This window comes from Pleurodeles waltl, chromosome 9 (assembly GCF_031143425.1).
Source record: "Pleurodeles waltl isolate 20211129_DDA chromosome 9, aPleWal1.hap1.20221129, whole genome shotgun sequence".
Classification (NCBI taxonomy): domain Eukaryota; kingdom Metazoa; phylum Chordata; class Amphibia; order Caudata; family Salamandridae; genus Pleurodeles; species Pleurodeles waltl.
In genome coordinates, this window is record NC_090448.1 from 280,628,278 (window position 1) to 280,642,115 (window position 13,838).

Consider the following 13,838-nt stretch of genomic DNA (forward strand, 5'->3'; position numbering starts at 1 on the left):
GCCTGTTTGTGGATTCCCTGTCTGGGTTAGTTTAACAGTTGGGTTGTTTGCACCTCTCTATGGACATTGACACAAAGGGAGCCGGGGTGTAGCCTGCATATCCTGATGAGCCATCTGTGCTAGGAGGGAGGGAAGGAGTGGTCACTTACACCTGAAAGGGCTGTGCCTGCCCTCACAAATGCAGTCTCCAACCCCCTGGTGTGTGTCTGGGGCTTGGCCTGGGCAAGGCAAGAATTTCAAAAACAAGAGAGACTTTCCTTTGAAGTAGGCCTACTTCAAAGGCCAAAATGGGTATAAGAAGGGCACCCAAAACCACAGACTTTAGATCGCTTCTGGAAATCAAGAGGAACCTCTGCCTGGAGAAGAGCTGAAGAGCTGACGAGAAGTGCTGCCCTGCCTATGACTGTGCTTTTGGGGAGCTATCCTGCAGTTGCTGCTTCTGCCTGTGCAAGGGGACAAAGACTGATCTTTGTTGAGCATTCCTGCTTGTGAAGAAATCTCCAAGGACTTGTCCTGAGCTTGCCTCCTGTTGTTAAAGTCTCAGGGCCATCAAAGACTTCTCCTGCCAGCACCTGTACTCTCTGCTGGGACTCCTGCCCTGCCAAGTGGTGCCCTATCTAGTTCCTGGGGCCTTGGAAGGTGAAGCTGGCAGACCAAGACTGAAAATCCACGCACATACCGCCTTGCAGGGAAATTATCAACACACCTTCCGAGACGCGGCTGAAAAATGACACACAGCCGGCAGCGCAGCAGAAAACAACGCTCCACCGGCAATTGGAAATACAACGCGCAACAACCGCTGACGGAGACTGATAACGTCGCAACCCACATAGCACAGTTTTGCTGATACCGTGCAGCAGGATTTTCAATGCAAACCTTGCTGGGCGTGGAAAAATGGCGCAATGCCTGCCCAGACCCGAGTGATTGCCCGGATCGACACATCGCTCTCCTGCGGAGATGAAAAACGATGCATGCCGACCCGACCGGTGAAGGAGAAACAACGCACGGTCTCGCTTGCGGGTGAGAAATCAACACATTGCTACCTTTTTCGACACACACTTGCCTGTGCATGTTATTTTGACTCTACCCAGGTACTTTTCAACGCTAACAGTGTTTTTACTGTTTACTAAATGATTTAATACTCTCTTCCCTTTAAAATTAATAACATGACTTGTGTATGTTGGATTTTTGTTGTTTTGGTCTTGTTTTGTTTAGATACATATTTCCTATTCTTCTAAACCTTTGTTGTTTCATTTTGTAGTGTTTTCACTGAGTTACTGTGTGTGTTGGTACAACTACTTTACACCTAGACTCTAAAGTTAAGCCTGCCTGCTTGTGCCAAGATACCAAGGGGGTGAGTGGGGGTTAACTGAGGGTGATTCTCCTTTTCTCTGACTAGTGTGAGGGTCCTTGCTTGGACAGAGGGTAACCTGACTGCCAACCAAAGACCCTGTTTCTAACACTCCTTCACTTAGATCTTCTCTCCTTGTTGTATCTACTTCTTCCTCGATTGTTGTCTCAGGAACCACTTCTTTTCCTCTTTCTACTGGTGACTCTGGCCACTTTTCTCCTTTCAGTGGACCTTTTGTCAGTGTTCTCTTCAGAGTAGAATGTGAACCTTCTCCTTGTTCTGCTCTGTTTTCTCTTGATGGACCTGCAATCGGTTCAGGAGGAGTCAGATCACAGTGACGTTTATCCACCTCAACTCCTTTCCCCTCTAGGTCTGGCAATTGCTCTGTTTGTCTCTCAAGATGGTCTGCTCTGGGAAAGCCCTCCTCTGACTAGACTCTCCTGCTGCCTCAATTGAGATAGGCTCTCCATCACCCTCCTGGAGGTCTTCTCCTTCGTCTCTCACAGGAGTGACTGAACCGCCCTCAATGGGCTCAGATCCGGTCTCAGTTCCCCTATGTTCTCTTTCCGGCCCTGAGACTTGTCTTGCTGTTGTTGGTACTCTCACACTCATGACCCAGTGGACAGGCCACTCTCTTCGTATGACTCGCATGAATCCAGTTCGGAATTCCAGCACACTTCACAGCTGTGGTAGTTGTCAGAACTACCTGATATGGTCCCTTGAAATGAGGCTCCAAACACCTTTTCCTCACTTGTTTCCGGACCACAACCCAGTCTCCAGCTCTCAGATTCTGCCCTGGATCATGGATCGGTGGCAGTGTGGTGGCTTCCACCTTCTGAGAGAAAGAGCAAACCACATCAGCAAGACCTTTGCAGTAGTCCGACATCATATCATCAGTAATGTTGACAAGTACATTTGCAGGTATCGCTGGCAACCTCATTGTTCTGCCCATGAGGATCTCCTGCAGTGACAATCCTGTCAGGTGTGTTTCTCATTGACATCAACACTAAAGGCAATGCGTCAGTCCATTTCAAATTCATTGACGCACACATCTTTGCAACTTCTGACTTCAAGGTACCATTCATCTGTTCCACTAGTCCTGATGCTTCAGGGTGGTAACTACAATGCTGCTTCTGCTCAATGTTCAATGCTGCACAAAGTAATTGAATTACTTCACTGTTGAAGTGACTTCCCCTATCTGATTCTAAAGAGATCGGAAACCTGAAATGCAGTATCAGTGAGACTATGAGACTAACATTTCTTCGTGTAGGGTAAGCTTCAATACAGTGACTAAAGACGCAAACAATCACCAACACATATCTCAAACCTCCACACACAGGCATCTCAATAAAGTCCATCTGCATTCTGCTGTATGGACCTCCCGCTCTTCCAATGTGGCTCAAATTAACCACTGTCCTTTTTCCTGCGTTCAACTGTTGCCAAATGACACAACCCGGGCAAACTGCTTCAGCAACTTGTCTAAACTTTGGATTGAACTAATCATTTTTTAACAATCGAATCACTGCATCCCTCCCAATATGTGTTTGACCATGATAGTACCTCACCATTTGAGACAACAGGCTATTTGGCAGAACCAATCAACCCTCTTCTGAAACCCACAATTCATCTTGTCTTTGCACAGAACGTTTTTCCTCCCTGTCAGCATTATTCTGCAATGCTTTCAATTCTTCCAAAGTGTCAATTATTTTCAATGCATAGCATGCACATGTTTCATCTTCTTAAGACAACAGTTCCCACTTGTCTTTGAATGATATACAGTTCAATGTGCAAAACCTTGCTACTTGATCCGCATAACCATTCCCCAATAAGACAAAGTCCTGCGACTTCAGATGTGCACTGCATTTTGCCACAGCAATTTTTTCAGGCATTTGAATAGCATGTAACAATTCTTTAATTCTCTCATCATTTCTCACTGGTGAACCAGAAGAGGTCATGAAACCTCTCTGTGACCACAATTGGACAAAATCATGGACTATTCCAAGTCCATACTGGCTATCTGTATAGATTGTAACTTTCAGCTGAGCAGAAACATGGCACACGCTATTAAGGCTACCAGTTCCGCTACTTGGGCAAAATACACTCCTCGAAGCGAAGACACTTCCAAAATACCAGTAATTGTGCACAAAAATATCCTGCTCTCAGTGACCCTGCATTGTCTCTCAGACAAGAACCATCAACAAAGATAATTTGGTCAATTTCTTCCACCCAGGTATCTCTAATGTCTGGTCTCGGTTCTGTGCACAAGTAAGTTACTTCAAGACAGTCACGCTCAACATCTTCCACTTGCTCAATCTCTACATTATCATTTGGAAGTAAGGTTGCCGGGTGCAGCACTGTACATCTTTCCAATTACACATTTGGTGACCCTAGAACTCGTTTCATATCTAGTCAACCTCGCACCAGTCATCATCATCATATATAACTTTATTTCGGCTATAAGCCATAAAAGTAAACAATACAAGACATAACATGATTAAGAAGCATAGCACTTTAAAATTTTTAAGAATGTATAGACAACGTTATTTTTAAACATTTTTTGTTTTTACGAAATCTCAAAGACATATAAAAGTATTAGGTTGTTAAAATTTAACTTCAATTAATTAAAATTTTATCAAACTAATTAAATATAATCTAAAATCAGGACATTAGAAGCACATGATTATCAGAATTCTAGTTCGTGTCACCTGTGTATTTTACAAGAACCTTGCCGCTGAGTGACCAATTTTAACATTTGTCTCTGTTATCCGAGATAAAAGAAGAAAATTGCATAATTTACTTTTTTTTTTTAAGAACCCTAAATAAATACAGTAGTGAAGTCATATATTTATAAAACATACAAATCGTCATTATTCTTTAAACTAAAATCCAGACCGTTTAGGTTTTAGGTTCATCCGGTTAAAAACTGATGTATTAAGTGAATATAGTCTAGAACCAATGTATTAAAATTACACATTTATAATAGTTCTTTTGTTCTTAGTAACCATGCACTTCGCAGATATCCCACCACAGAAAAAACTATTTTATCATTTGTATCAGTTGTTAGGAGTCGTAATGCCGTATTCCATTCCCTTATCCCAATAGCCCTACATAGTGGAGCAATCCACTTTTTCCTAGGTACCAAATATCTAGGGCAGAAAAACATAAAGTGCGCGAGTGACTCTTTTGTCTTTTGACAATGATGGCAGTATATTGAATTGCAGTCCTCCGGTCTCCATTGCGCTGTAATTGACTTAAGCGGAAGAGTCCCTAGTCTAAATTTAATAAATAGTGTTTTGGTATATGGAGGATTTACATTATCCATATAGGCCTCGAACTTGGGACTACATTTATGGTCTAAGAACTGCAAAGTCATACTACCATGATTTTTTAACCAAATTTGGGTCAGAATGCTCTCCCAGTAACACCTTTTTACAAGTTCCTTTGTTCCCTTTGCCAAATTGTGGGGAGCACTCCACACCTCCTCCATTTTAAGAAATTTACACGTATCTCTGATGTATCTGAACCAAGGGATCTTTAATACGCTGTCATTTGCAAGAAATTCATCTAGTGCTTTATGGAGAATGGACCGGTCCTCTGAGGACCAAAGATTAATCCAATACATTAGGGGTCTTAATGCAATTTCATTGTGTATTTCATTTAGGGCTAAATCAAATCTTAGTGGAGTGAGAGGGGTGCTCATCGGCAACTTTAGGAAATTTCGAATAAACCGGTTTTCTACAGTGGTCAGACACCTAGAGTTGGTATGACCCCAAAGCTCGGCACCATAAATTGAGGCCGCTACTGCCACTGATTTGTAAACGGTGATGGCAGGTGTTATCTCCCCTTCACAAGTATTAGCTATTTTCTTAGCTATCACTATAGACCTTTGCCTAAGTGTTGTCAGACTCTTCTTAATCTGTGCCGACCAACGTTGGTCGTCACTTAACCTAATCCCCAAATAATCAAATTGTCTGACTCTCTCCACTGGTTGGCCTGCTATCATCATTTTCCCCCTAAATAGTTTGTGTGGGTTATAGGCCATAAACTTAGATTTTGTTGAATTAATTTCAAGTCCTCTGTTAGAGCAAAAATTATAAAAAGTGTCCAATTCATTTTGCAAGCCCATAGGTGTTCTTGAAATTAGTCATTGGCGAACATTAAAATAGGGACTGGGGTTCCAGCTAATCTAGGGGCATCATGATTACAGTGTAGCAATTGGTCCACAGCACCGTTTATGTAGAGGTTAAATAGTGTTGGTGCCAAGATGCAGCCCTGCCTAACCCCTCTATTGACGGGTATGGCTTCCGTTAGGTCGCCACTATCTGACCAACGTACATGAGCGTAAGTCCCTTCATGGAGATATCTAATCAGTCTTAGTAGTTCGCTATTGGGTTGATAACTCTCCATAACTTCCCATAATGTATCCCGAGGTACCATGTCAAAAGCAGCTTTTAAGTCGATAAAAGCTACATACAGTTGACTTTTGTTGAATGACAGGTATTTCCAGCAGAGGAGGTTAAACCTAAATACCTGGTCTATTGTACTCACTCCTCTTCTGAAGCCTCCCTGGGATTCTGAGAGAATTTGGGCATCATCTATCATGTCTGTAATCTGTTCAGCACTTGCTTAGCGAAGATTTTTTGGCTAACATCAATAAGACTGATAGGTCTATAGTTGTTAGGTTGTTCCCTTGGCCCTTTCTTATAAATAGGGACTATAACTGCTCCTTGCCATGTAGTAGGGAGTCCTCCCCCCCTCAGTATTTCGTTACTAAGTGCGTTTAGATACAATGACCACGTTGTCAGACGAGAAAGATATAAATCTCCTGGGATACCATCAAGACCAGGGGCCTTTCCCTTGCGTGTGGATTGGAGAGCCTCTGTTGTTTCTTTTATGGAGAATAAGTCCAGGTCAAATTTGGGTGGTGTTGTACTCCCCCACGTTAGGGTATTGCCAACAGGATCATTAGGTTTTAGTAGGGGTGTAATAGTGCTATTGGTATGTGGTTTTCTGTATATATTTGAAAAGTGCGTCATCCAAATTTCTGGCTGGATGACAGGGTAACTTTCCATTTCTTGAGGTCTACTCTTATCTGACACTAGTTTCCAGAATAGGTTAAGATCTTTCTCCTGGAGCGCCACAACCATCTTGTTCCAATTCCTATTCGCCCATTCTTTTTTTGCATTTTTAAGTACATCTTTGTATACAGTCCTGCTCTTCCTTATCTCTCTTAAATTCCTTTCCTTAAGTGCTCCCAGTAAGTGTATCTTAGCTTGACGGCAGGAGTTGGAGAACCACCTAGAGGTTTTAATCACAGTCTCTGTCCGCCTCCTTACCGTCTGAAAGTGTGGTTTTAGTCGGATGGCCAAGATATTATGAAGATAGACCAAATCAACCAATTTGATATTTGTATGTTTCAGGGGGGAAAGTGTTGTTGCAACTGTTCTATAGATCGCTAGCTGGAAATTTACATCACTTTCAACCCGATCCCATTTCACATTTTTACGGTCATTGGTCCTAATGAGGGCACTATTTGAAGTCCACGTTGATAGTGTCTTGGAACTAAATAAGATAGTGGAAAAGGAGGTACTTAAGGCTAGATGGTCACTATCAATGCGAGGGAGAACTATCATGTCAGTTAGGGATTTCCAGAGGGCGTCATTTACTAAGACATAGTCCAGGTGGCTAGTATATACACCTCTCCTATATGTAGGTGACGCCGGATTGTCTGATCTGGTATTCCCATTTACTATTCTTAATCCCTTTATTTTTATTAGGTCTTCCAGTAGGTCTAAGGCTCCTCCTTCTTTCTTAGATGTAATTTGCACCGGCCCTGATCTATCCCATGAGTCTGTGAACTGGGATCCCTCTTGCTGATTGCCATCTCCGCGGTTCAATTGCATATTGAAGTCGCCCGCAACCATTATACCCCGCCCAATAGGTAAGCAGTTAAGAAATTCTACTATTGAACTCATCTGGATGGTCTGGGTCCTTTGGGTGCCAGGTCTAATATATAAATTTACAATTATTATGTTAACAAGACCTTTAACAGTACTAATTTCAACTGCAACGGCTAATAAATCCCTCAAAGGGGATACTATCTCTTTAACTTTTGGGAACAAGTCGTGTTTTAACCAAATTATCAGGCCGCCTGAAGCCCTACCTGATGGTGATGGTAATGCAGCCTTCTGGAAGGTCCAATAGCCTTCTCTATTTACTACAGATGGCGCCCAGGTCTCCTGTAATAAAATGATGTGGTGTTGATCTATAAGTCTGCACCAGTCAGGATTAGCTATTTTCTGAGTCAGGCCTGCCACATTCCAGGATAGAATCTTAATCGGTGGGTCATGGTCATGCCCATTTTCTGGTAGATTTTCCCTAGTCTCATATGTACAAAATATTTCTTGCTGGGACTTTCCCTTTGGCGAGCCACTACAATAAGTTTTAGGCTCTGCTCCCAGGATATTAGGTAAGTCATTTTTTGTAGTATAAGAGTCGGGATTGGGTATGCCATTGCTCCCAACTTCAACGGCAGGAACTTCAACGGCAGAGACTTCGTGTCAATCTATGTCTGAAGTATGGGTTTGCTTTCGATCCCTTCTCTGCGGGCAAAAATATTGGGCCATTATAGTACTATTTATCTCTTGTGGAGACCAGTTTGTCAATGATTGCGGAAGTTTGTGAACAAGTGTCATTTGGGAGGAGGTGCCCGGTCTCATTCTTTCCTCAAGTGCCAAAAGGCCCTTAACTAGATTCTGACTGGTCAATTTTATCCCTATGAGATCTGATGTTGAACCTATTTTTATAAGTCTCTGTGCAATGACTATATCGTCCCTTATAATGGATCTACACTTCTTTGTCCTTCTTATCCAATGTATAACTTTATTTTTAAGGGAATCCCCTTGCTCAAATTGATCTTTACTTAGCTTCGGGACGTTTGTTATGTAAATATCATAGACGTTATGTCTAGTCTGGCATTGGAGGTTATTTCCCAAGGGGCATTTGGAGCTTGTATCTAGGTGTCTTTCTCTGTGCACCTTCCAATTATTCCCTGTGTTCAAGGGTGGATTGTAGTTATTACGAACACACGCTGCAGGAGGTGCGCTATTGCCCCCCTGAGTAGTCTGTGTTACCATTAAGACCCTTTGACGCCTACGCCTCTGTGGGATGGGTGTTTCCGGTATTTCAACTGACTTTGGTAAGGAATTAAGGTCTAATTTTTGTGGTATCTTCCTTATATCCCCAATTACTGCAGATATGCCGTCCAGCTTCTCATATATCATATGAGTAAAAGATGTAAGATGCTCTCTAAGGCTTAAAATTTCATCTCTTATCTGTACTAGCTGGAAGACAGCTAGATGTTCATCTTGAGTGGCTATGACTGGGACTGGTTTCTCAATTTCCCTTGAGATGGTTCTCTCTAATTCAGCTGGCGATGGTAGGACAAGGGGTAAGAAACGGTTATTGCAGTTTGGCAGGGGGGATACACCATCTTGCTGGTTAGGCAAATTTAAGTTAGGGCTCTCTGTTGGATTCTTTAAAATTTCTAACTTCCTAAGTTCTGTGCTGGTGCCTTGGGGTATAGATATCTGCGAATCTCTGTGTACAGGAGCGAAGAAAGATTTTATGACATTAGAGGAGGAAGAAGCATCTTTCCTACGAGATTTTGAGGGTTTCGTGGCTAGCAAACTCTCCACTTCCTCTATAAGATCGTCAATTTGGGTGAGCGTACAATTTTCGGCCGCGTGTCGAGGTGCTCTTTTTGCCCTTCCCTGCTCAGTAGGATTACTGGTAGCTTTCCTTTTCCCCATCTTGGTAAGCTATTTGCCTCAAAGACGTTTATAACTAGTGCGCGAAGGGGGAGTTATGAATACCTTGGGTAATAAATTCCAGAAGCCGATAGGCCCTAATTGGGAGGTAGTGCGATATGGGTAAGATTGTTTGTACTTAAATAGACCCAGGCGCACTGCTTTTAAGGGGCATCACATTTGAGCCTACCTCGTTCAAATTATTAGGGGGGTGGCCTTGCCCTGGCTCTTCCTGGCAATGACGGGCAAGGACGGGCCCGCCCTTGGCCCGGGCTTCGCCCGGGCGCCGCCCGCGCGCGTCCCGCGCAGCGGGAGCGCGACAATGTTTTTAAAGGGCTACTTGCCCTGACGTGTGGCGGCTGGCCCCTCCTCCTGCTCACAAGTGCGCTACCCGCGGCAGCGGGAGCGCGACAATGTTTTTAAAGGGCTCCTTGCCCTGACGTGTGGCGGCTGGCCCCTCCTCCTGCTCACAAGTGCGCTACCCGCGGCAGCGGGAGCGCGACAATGTTTTTAAAGGGCTCCTTGCCCTGACGTGTGGCGGCTGGCCCCTCCTCCTGCTCACAAGTGCGCACCAGTCAAATATTGGGTTTTCATCCCTGTCAGTAAAATCTCAATAGAGTGAGGGACCATTACAATCAGGGGATATCCCATCACAATGCCTTCACACTATGTTAGACTCTGACCAACTTCTTCAACTGCGCGCAAGCAACCCGGTAAGGCTGCAACAACTGGATCCAAAGTAGCTGAAAAATATGCTACTGGACAATTTACACCTCCAAGGACCTGTATCAAGACAGACAAAGAACATGCATCACGGTCATGGCAAAACAATGTGAAAGGTTTCGTGTAATCAGGCATGCCCACGCTGAAGTCTTGCACGGCCTCTCTCTCAATTCACTGAATGCTTACATTCCAGCCTGGTCTAACACTATTGGATCAGTGACTTCCTTATGAGTCAGCTTCTGCAATGGTCTCGAAATGACTGAAAAATTTGGAATCCATTGGCGACAATAGCCTACCATCCCTAAAGACATCCTGACATCTCTCTGTGTGGTCAGGGGATTTATCTGCAATATGGCTGTGATCCTTTCTCTAGGTCTCTTTCTTGATCCCTTCTCAATCTGATGACACAAATATTTCACTACGTTCTGACAGAACTGCAATTTAAGCAGATACACTTTGTGACCATTCTTTCCCAAATGGTTCAACAGGGCAAATGTATCATACTTGCACTCATTCCTTGTTTTGGACACAATCAGCATGTCATCCGTGTACTGCATCAAGCTCGATTTGAAAGCCAATTCCAACGACTCCAAATTCTTTTTCAAGATCTGATTGAATATGGAAGGTGATTCTGAAATCCCTTGAGGAATTCTGCTCCAGCAATAAACTCAATCCAGGAATTTTAAACAAAAGAGAAATTGACTATCCTCATGAACAGGCACGGAAAAAAAGCTTGTGACAAATCGATGACGGTGAACCACTCACCATCACATGGAATCTGGAACATTATCACAGCTGGATTTGGCACCATAGGACAACATTTGACCACAATCTCATTTATTTTTCTCAAATCCTGAACTATTCGAACTTTCCCACAGAGCTTTTATAAACCAATTATCGGTGAATTTCATGGACTACTCAATACTTCCTTCAGAACCTCTTGCTTTACAAAGTCTGCAATTATCTGAGCTACCCTCATAAGGACATCTTGTGGCATGTGTTACAGTGGAAGTTGAGGGAAAACTGCATTTAGCTTCACAGTAACTTTAACTGCCTCAACTCCCTTTATTAAACCTACTTATTTTCCTGTCAAATCCCACACTTTCTCCTTAACCGTTCCTTGCAAATCAGGATGAAGCTCTTTCACTGTGAACATCAGGAAGAATTCAATCAGAGGGTATTCCTCATTTGTAGTTTCACCTTCTGTCTCTGGAGCTTAGTCATCTTCATCATCACTATTCATCTGGATCTCAATCCCCTCATTTGAACAAGTTATCGAACACTTCGTTTTACACAGCAAGTCTCTTCCCAGTAGGGATACCGGACTTGAATCGCAAACTACAAATTGTGCAATCTCTGAATGTCGCCAATCTCAACTTGAACTGGTCTGTAATTGGGATTGTTAAATACTGGTTTGCTACTCCCACAACCTGAACTGTTCTACCTAAAAGGGGCAAATTTGGAACTTCTGCACTTCTCACTGTAGAGCGTGTAGCTCCCGTGTCAACCAAGAATGAAACTCTGTGAAGCATGAATATCCTTCACATAGAGACCTCTTTGATCTACTTCTAAGGAAGTTGCAAGCACACATGGCTCCCCATCATTTATTCCATTCTCACTGTGTAATGGGAATCGGTGCACTGTGTTACTACTTTGGTTAAGCCTCTGACCTGTGACCTGTTGAGAAAGCAACATCTGTTGCTGTTCCATCGGGGCTTGAGGTATTTGAGTTTTCTGTCTAGGTACCATGGGAACCTGCTGTTATATTGGCTGCAACTGTGCCATTTGTACAAGTGGCATTTGCACCTCCTTCATGGGTTGAAAATTCTGCATTTGATCCACATTATACAGAAAATTTGGATCAGGACCTCTCAGTCCTCTCACATTCTGGAATTAATTGATGTAATTACTCTGCTGAACGACACCTTCCTGCACCATCATCAGACACTCCCGTTTCCAATGTCCAACGGCTCAGCAAACGTGACATGGCAATACTTTTTTCATTCCCTGCACATCATTCTGAACCACTGCGGTACTCAAGTCTGGACCACGAGTCATATTTCCTCCACGACCTCTACCTCTCATCTGAGGATGAAACATCATGTTCCCCCTTTGCTGCTGTGGTAACTGTTGTGAAAAATTCCCTTGCACCCCTGTTTGAGCTGCTTTAGTCTGCATCACCATGACCTTCTGTTTCAACTTTTTCTGCTTCAACTCAATCTCATCACTACAGCATTTCGCATACTGCAACACCTCATCAAGCGGCTTTGCTTGCCAGCAAATCAAATGACTCAATCATCTGGCTAATTTCAGGTCCTTCCACAAATCTGAACACAAAATGGAACATGTCTTTCATCTCAATTGTTTCTGTAATCACATTTTCAAATGCGTGTACTATTTTTCTATGTTATTATATTTCCTTCACAAATCACTTATTCGGAATACATAAACACTCATTATTAATTTTTATTAAAACACCTGCGCTAGCAATTGCAACCCAATAAAAATTCTACATGCCTAAAGGTTGCACGTCAGTAATCCTAGAAAATATGTCTGTCCATAACTACTCCTGAAACTCTCTGAAAAGTCCATAAACATTGGAAATTTTCTCCAAAATTAGCAGTTATTCTAGTATAGCTAATCTACTGGACCATTTGTGACTCAGACCCTTAGTTCTTAATGATGAGTGGCAAGGAAGTACCAAAAAATGTAAAGTGCCCACACTCATAACTCTGATCATACTAACTATGCCAAGCAAGTAAATCTGAACCTCCTTTTTTCCCAAGTGATTCTGTATTATTGCTTTTTTGATGGGCAGAATTGACAAACAATAACCAAGTACATAGACAAATGTGACATCAACATTTGGTCAACTACGCATTCCTCCAGTCAATAGGTGCAATTAGCCATTCTGCGACCCCTTCTACCTAGCACTGGGTAGAAGAGGGTCACTTGACTTTTAAGGTAACTAATCAACAAGGCCACAATCTCCAAACTAAAAACTGTTTAACCTTGTGATAGCGTACTAGTGGTAACTCTTGCAATTCTACTGATCGGCTTGTTGTTGGCATCCTGCCCTATTCACCCACTCACTTGCCTGAGGCTGGGCTGGTGTGCTGCTGCTGTTACCATGATCTATACATAGTCAGTCATCCTTACTCAGCTTGTGAAATTGATCCCGTATAGGGAAGTGGGGAAAGAGCTGTTTCCAAGAATCTTCACAGTGGTCTGACATTCATTTTGCAAGGCTGACCCTCCTTAGGAAAGTTCCATTCATTCATCCATCTCCATATTCATCTATCCATCCTTTCACAGTTCCCCATCTGTCCATTCATCATCTGTCCATCCATCCATTCATCCGAGTGCTAAATTGTAACACCCATGAAAGCCTCTGGTTGCACAATTAGCACTGAGTCAGAGTTGTCTGAAAACTCTAAAGAGTAGCTTCTTAAACGTTTGACCTATGTGGACCCCCACTGAATCATCACTGGAGTCCGGGAACCCCCACACTAAATTATTGTTTGTGTCAGGGGACCCCACACTGAGTCATTAGTGAAAGCTGAGGACTCCTACCAAAGCATTTTTGATGACTTGAGCAATAAAAAAATACACAAAAATACGGAAACAATTATTCATCAAACAAATTGACAAACAATGAAATATTTTATTTTATTCACAAACATAAAAAAATCATAATTTTAATAGGATGATCGATTGGAAATGTTCTTGATTTACTTGAGGCCACTAATCGTCTTTACTATATTCTGTTCGTTGCACTTGCACTGTACCAAAAAGTCAATCTAAAGACTAACAATGTTTACCCTCCAGTTTCAAACTCCTTCACGTTTACAGGGCATTTCTCTAACAGTTTAAAATTTGTAAATGCACGTTTTGATTTTTATTTATATATACTTTATTAATCTATCGATATTTATAATTTCCTATGCAGTCGAGGA